Raw genomic sequence first — 7,725 nt, 5'->3', positions numbered from 1 at the left:
GGTACGTACCTTAATGATTTATATTTACCTGATTTGAGATATATTCCTTTGTGATTAGTGTAAGTTAGTTTTTGGCGCCCCCTCTTGCCCATTCATTGTACTGTGGTATGTGTGTTAGGCTAAAGGCAGGAAGTTGGGCCTTTGGGGGGAGGAGTCCTAGCTAGACGCGGGAGCGGTATAGTCTTTTGACCATACAGACAGGCCATATTATGTATTTTTCACGTCAAGTAATCTATGCTTTAAGTTGATTGGAGAATATTTTTTTGTTAGATATAAGAAGAATAAACCTTTTTGTTGCACCATATCCCTGGATCTCATTGAATGTTTTGGCCGTTTGGAAACCTTGAATGTGGACTGTATGCGTATGAAACAACCCCGCTTTCAGGCTAGGGCAGTGGCTATGGTCAAGAGGAAAGGAAGCCACTACACATCCGCTTCACAATTTTGGCGGCTATCTACCTATGCTGTTCCCTTCCTTCAACCTTGTCCGATGATGAGCCAGCTCTGTAAATTAGTACTTGTGGCAGACAGAGTTCTCCTTCTACCCTATTCCATGAGGAAATAGTCGATGGTCGCACTCAGATTTAAGTGCTAATCTATTTGGGCTATGAAGATGATATAGGGCGAGCTGAGAGACTGTTGACCTGTGGACTTTACTCAGGCCCTGGAGGGATGCCCATAGGCTGGGGAGCGAGGAGCAGATGGGGAATGGGGCTTATAGTACTATGACCTACTGTCCAGCCTGCTTGGGGACTCAGGCCAATATCGATCTGAGCACAGCTTTCATATCCCTTGCAAATCAGCTAGAGTAAATTACCTTCTGTAATGTCATGAGGCCACTTATGGTAGTTGTGTAAATGTTAGGTTGGGATTTTTGGTTGTTTTCAACAGGAATCAGTTCATGATCAGGGAATAGGACTCAAGCTGCCTTGTCTCCCTCACCTCCTCAGGCCTCAAAGTTTATTGTAAGGCTCGTGACTGCCCTCCTCTGGTCAACAGTCTAATGGCAGATATTCATGAGACCATACCTTATTTTTCTCACAAAACTATGGTGCCCAGACGGTGACGCTGTTGGCATGTGTACGTACCTTAAACTGAGTTGGGGAGGGAGGTAGGGGGAGTAAAAAACTAACTGGTATGTGATTTAATCTTCAGTGTAATATGAGTTCTATTGCACTGTAAATGTGAGAGTTTAACTCCCTAGCTTCACCTTTTTTATTAACAGTGGCACAATGTCATCCTAAGTCAACCAGTTAGTTTTTTATCACCTAGCAGCATATGCAGTCAGCTTGGCTTCTCTCCACATGAAATTGTCCCTGTTTTTTCAAAGGAAATAAAGTGACATTGTGACAGATCACCTCTATTCTATATGACAAAGTGCCCCAACATTTCCAGTGGTGTTCCACTGATTGAATTATATGAACCTATAGTCTCAGAAAGAACACACATCATCCCCATACGTCTGGCTATGAGGAGACACTTTCTAGAGGGAGATGAGGCTATCCATCATGGCGGGGACTGTGCTTCTGTCACACTGCTGCTGTAAACTCCTTCTGCCCTACAGTGAAATGATACATCTCTTCAGAAGCAATTCTCTGCTCAGGTTCTGGCCTTAAACTCCAACATTTATTAAAAGCTGTATTATGAGAAGTGCTTTGTCAGACGGAAAAACACTGTTGCATCTATTTGGTATATAATACGGTTATGGTTTGTGTTTTGTGAGGTACCAACAGAAGCCAAACACAGGCATGCATGTGTACATTATAATCACAAAATTGTTCACACTGAAGACTTGGAAATTACAATTTATTTCATGAAATTCTAAATCAACACAGAAACTGCATTAAGGTGCAGTTGTCAAGTATGAAAGTCCAACATTCAAATACAGTTGTCGGAAGTTTACATACACTTAGGTTGGAGTCATTAAAACTCGTTTTTCAACCACTCCACAAATTTCTTGTTAACAAACTATAGTTTTGGCAAGTCGGTTAGGACATCTACTTTGTGCATGACACAAGTCATTTTTCCAACAATTGTTTACAGACAGATTATTTCACTTATAATTCACTGTATCCCAATTCCAGTGGGTCAGATGTTTATATACACTAAATTGACTGTGCCTTTAAACAGCTTGGAAAATTCCAGAAAATGATGTCATGGCTTTAGAAGCTTATGATAGGTTATAGGAGTACGGACTCATTGTAATGGCTGGAATGAAATGTTTGGAACTGTGCCAAACATATGGAAACCACGTTTGACTCTGTTTCATTTATAAAACGTTCCAGCCATTACAATGAGCTCGTCCTCCTATAGCTTCTCCCACCAGCCTTTACGATCTATAACTGCTATTTGATGGTTTGTTCATGATCTGTTGCTACACACTTAAACTCTGTGTTAAGATAGATATGTTATAGGCAAAGCTTAATTGTTTTCTTCCCTGACCAATGTGCACTGAGAATGTAAAATAAGTACGAACAATACAGGAGCGGGCTGAAGATGTCCGATAGAACTTGTCCATCATAGCATTGGTTTTATAATGTGCTTAACGACCATATGTAAATAATATCTCTTATGCCCTCATATACAAATACAATTTGTGACACTAATCTCCCCCCAAAATAAGCCTGCCGTTTTGTCTCCAGTTACCAAATTCAGTGTGATGACCCATTGTGAATGGTTGACCTGGACATTTTTCCCTGACAGAAATCCCTGAAGTATAGTCTATTGTTATCATCCTGCAGTGTAGTAGAGTGCCACAAGAAAACACATCTGGGCCAGAAGATGATGGGACAAGATTGCAGAGATCAATAGATTTCATATGATATGGGTAATTGGTTGGAGTAGTGTGCAAAGTTTTATATTATCCAATTACCTCACAAATGTTGAGGAAGGCTCCCCTCCATGTACATGAACACACCTACATTGCGAGGACATGCAGAAATCATATTCTGCCTGAGAAGTGAGTTGTGTGGGTTAAGGCATGGGGGCTTGGAGTAGGGGGCTGCAGTGGTGGAGGACCCTGACTGAAAGTGTCTCTGGATCTCCCCCTGTTCTACAGGTTGGTCTCCCTCTTCAGTGCCCGTGGTAGTCATACGGATGACAGCACCTCGCCTGTCAAGTCCCGGAAAATATCCTTCTTTTCCCCCCTTCTCCAGGTCGATGTGGTGGATGGACGGTGGCTTGGTGATCAGGTCATCTGGTTCCCTCTGGTACACGCCGTTGCCCTCCACCTCCCTGTACTTCCTCGATGCTGGATCCTTCTCGAAGACGTCCCGGAGCATCCTCTTCAGCTCGGGGTCCGGGCAGAACAGGTATTGATAGAAGGCAGCCGCCATGATGCCACCCAGGATTGGACCAACCCAGTACACCTGCAAGACAGGTAAAGTAAAACCCAGTTCAGACAGTTATGAACCCATTACCACAGCAGAGGCTACCCCATTCTGACAGAGCTGCCATGCATTATTAGACTTGTTGTCTTGTCATGTCTGTAAAGGTGCAACAGTCGTTGTTTATGGGCATCCTCAGTGGAGCCAGGTACCTTTTTTGGGTTCGGCCAAGTCAACCATGTTGTTATCTAAAGACAGCAAACACCCGTCAGATAATGACACCACTCTCAGTGAGAAGACCTATCCTAATTATATCCAAGACCCAGACCCTCCTCCCCTACACACACACACACCATGCAGTACCACTGTGCCTTGCTGAGTCAGTAAAGACTATGAACAGCTCCGTGAGAATGATTGCCCTGGATACAGAATTAAAGAAGCACATGCTTTGTATAGTCCATAACACCTGTCTATGACTGGTCTGTGCTGTTCCTTTTATTCTGCATTAGCAAGCTACAAGGCATGGATCTACCTAGTAGCGGGGGTTATATATAAACTATTAATTAGGCATGCTTTAGGTGAGTATTTCCTTTCCATTTTAACCTTTGTAGAACTCCCGTCCACTGTTGTGGGTGAAGACGTCGTTGACGGCACTAGATAGTATCCTTCAGCTGCTCTGGCATGTTGATATGCCATCATTGCACTGTGACCTTATTGGGTTTCAAAATGTCTATAGTCCTGTAGCTGTAGCCCCCCTTCCCCCCCAGTGCCCCCCCATACTACTTTAGCCCCCCTTGCTCCTGGAGAACAGAGACAACCTGAACACGTATCACAAAATCACATCTAAACACATATCTGACCCTATATTTTAAGCAAAGAGTTTACCTTTCAACTGTATAATGAATGATATACACAGTGTACAAAACATAAGGAACATCTTCCTAATATTGAGTTGCACCCCCTTTTGTCCTCAGAAGAGCCTCAATTCACTGGGGCATGGACTACAAGGTGTCAGAAGCGTTCCACAGGGACGCTGGCCCATGTTGACGCCAATACTTCCCACACTTGTGTCAAGTTGGCTGGATGTCCTTTGGCTGGTGGACCATTCTTGATACACATGGGAAACTGTTGAGCATGTGAACCCCAGCAGCGTTGCAGTTCTTGACACACTCAAACTGGTGCGTCTGGCACCTACTACCGTACCCCCTTCAAAGGCACTTAAATATTTTGTCTTGCCCCTTCCCCCTCTGAATGGCACACATACACAAAAATCCTTCTTTCACCCGTCTCCTCCCCTTCATCTACACTGATTTGAAGTGGATTCAACATGGGACATCAATAAGGGATCTCAGCTTTCATCTGGATTCACCTGGTCAGTCTGTCAACGAGTGTTTGGTACACTCAGTGTATGATCAACAATGCTTCACAACATGGCAGGTCAGCTTTAACCATTTGAGATATGGTTTCAACACATAAAACAGATGTGTCCCTTATATTGGCAAATAGCCACCAATGTCTTAGATATGGACTACATGGCTTAGATATTCCCCCTTCACCGACAACTGTGTAGGAGTATAGCCCTTTGAGGGTGAGAAGGCGGCAGCAGTTTCTATCTTACCCAGTGGTTTTCAAAATTCATGGTGGCGACTGCAGGCCCAAAGGAGCGAGCGGGGTTCATACTGGCTCCTGTGTATGGGATCTAGAACACAAAGCATGGCATAGAGATGTTAACACGAGGGCACTGTAGAGAGAGAGATGGAGCAAGACCTAGCCAGAGCTGACACAACACCTACAGTAGTGTATTGTTCCACTTGAATACATGAAGTAGATAATACAATGAAAGTATATATCATCATGGGAAATGTATGCTGGCATTCCATAGATATACAGTACATGGTACTAGTTAGCATTGATTGGCATCTAGTGGCATGTAGGCAGCATATTGAAGTCAAGCTTTGCTATGACTAGAGGTAGGTAGCATGTCGTTTGCAGGATAATTCATTTACACAGTGGGGTTTAAGTAGGTCCCTGATGATTGGTTGGCATGGAGGAGGAACAGCAGTACCCAATGAGGATGCACACGTGAGATATGAACTAACTGAACTAATGTACTATATTGTACTATTCTACCATTATGATGATTTAAAGAACAAACTACATCACCAATCTACATCAATGCACTGTTTACATTTTCTTCCATAGGTGGTATTGAATTAAATATAATGTCTGACTCTTGAGGCCTTCAGGTTCGCTATAATCCCAGAGCTCTAACCACTACAACATGTGGCCTGTCCTCTAATTTACCTAACTCAAGTTAGAGATAGAATCCCACTCACCGCGAACAGATGGCCGATGGCTACAGCGACTCCAATGGCGAGGCCAGCCGAGCCGTTAAGGTCAGAGCGTTTGGGGTCGCAGGTGGCGAACACGGTGAAGACCAGCTCGAAGGTGATCAGGAGCTCCACCAACAGGGCTTGGCCCACGTTGAGCTTAGGGTTCACCTGGGAAACAAGAGTAAGAGTCAGCAACAGTCAGTATGTCTTCGTCTATGAATGGACAACACTTTATGGCATCAATCCATACCAGACCTGGGTTCAAATAGTATTTAAAATATTTTCAAATACTTTAGCTGTGCTTGATTGAGCTTGCCTGATGGAATAGTCCCAAAATTGTCCATAGGTGTCAACTCTGACTGTTGCTAGCTAGATTCTCTGATTTTTAAGGCTAAACTATATGTCTTACCATAGTCACTCCTAGGCCCCCTCTGACAGACACTGGTGTCACCAGGTAGAGGAGCCCTGCCCCAGTGATCGTCCCCAGGCACTGGGCAGCCAGGTAGAAGACACCCTTGGCCAGGCTCAGCTTCCTGGTCACCACCATGGCCGCTGTGACCGCCGGGTTGATGTGACTGCCACTGATGTGTCCGAAGCATTGCACCATGGTGGCGATGGCCAGGCCAAAGCACAGCGAGATGAGGACCAGGTCTGCGGGGGGAGGGTTGTCCGACTCGGCTGCCCAGTTGATGGTGGAGCCCAGGCTGAGGAGGATGAAGATCAGGGAGGCTAGGTACTCGGCTGACACAGCTCTCCAGAAGTCCTTGGTACAGATTCCTTTGAACGCCACCATGATGGGATGCTGGTTACACGCTGACAGGCAACTCCTGGTAAAATAATAATGAATTCGTAAATTAAATGATTATCCCAGTTAGTTATTCTCCATCTGTCTGTGTGCCTGGAAATTCACTGAACCCCCTCCAGGGAAGGGAACTTGCTGCTGGGCACAACATTTAAAACTCTAGGGAATTGAGTCAGTGGCTTCCCATCACACACTGTGCTAGGCAGCAGAGCGCACACTATGCTAAGGACATACAGTAGAGGGATGCACTATGCCATTTTGCAATCAATGAGTTTTTAATAGGCTACTTACAAATGGTATATATAATTCAACAATGGAATACTTTCAGAGAGAGAGTGACTGACTGGAGCGAGAGTGACTGACTGACTGACTGACTGACCGGAGAAAGAGTGACTGACTGGAGAGAGAGTGTCTGACTGACTGACTGACTGGAGAGAGAGTGTCTGACTGACTGACTGACTGGAGAGAGAGTGTCTGACTGACTGACTGACTGGAGAGAGAGTGTCTGACTGACTGACTGACTGGCTGGAGAGAGAGTGTCTGTCTGTGTGACTGATTGGAGAGAGAGTGTCTGACTGACTGACTGACTGGAGAGAGAGGGTCTGACTGACTGGAGAGAGAGGGTCTGACTGACTGACTGGAGAGAGAGGGTCTGACTGACTGACTGGAGAGAGAGGGTCTGACTGACTGACTGGAGAGAGAGAGGGTCTGACTGACTGACTGGAGAGAGATTGTCTGACTGACTGACTGGAGAGAGATTGTCTGACTGACTGACTGGAGAGAGATTGTCTGACTGACTGACTGCAGAGAGAGTGTCTGACTGACTGACTGGAGAGAGAGAGAGAGTCTGACTGACTGACTGGAGAGAGAGAGAGAGTCTGACTGACTGAATGACTGGAGAGAGAGAGTGTCTGACTGACTGACCGGAGAGAGAGGGTCTGACTGACTGACCGGAGAGAGAGGGTCTGACTGACTGACCGGAGAGAGAGTGTCTGACTGACTGACTGGAGAGAGAGAGTGTCTGACTGACTGACTGGAGAGAGAGAGAGAGTCTGACTGACTGACTGGAGAGAGAGAGAGAGTCTGACTGACTGACTGGAGAGAGAGAGAGAGTCTGACTGACTGACTGGAGAGAGAGAGAGAGTCTGACTGACTGACTGGAGAGAGAGAGAGAGAGTCTGACTGACTGACTGGAGAGAGAGAGAGAGTCTGACTGACTGACTGGAGAGAGAGAGAGTGTCTGACTGACTGACTGGAGAGAGAG

The 7,725-nt window shown here is 45.5% G+C and overlaps 1 pseudogene; it reads right to left on the bottom strand.

Annotated features, from left to right (window-relative positions):
* Positions 1 to 3,088: 3,088 nt before the first annotated feature.
* On the bottom strand, positions 3,089 to 6,452 carry LOC120020094 (annotated as a pseudogene).
* Positions 6,453 to 7,725: the final 1,273 nt, after the last annotated feature.

Source organism: Salvelinus namaycush, chromosome 25 (assembly GCF_016432855.1).
Source record: "Salvelinus namaycush isolate Seneca chromosome 25, SaNama_1.0, whole genome shotgun sequence".
Taxonomy (NCBI): domain Eukaryota; kingdom Metazoa; phylum Chordata; class Actinopteri; order Salmoniformes; family Salmonidae; genus Salvelinus; species Salvelinus namaycush.
Note: the sequence above shows the minus strand (reverse complement) of the source record. Positions and strands in the feature narration are given on the sequence as shown.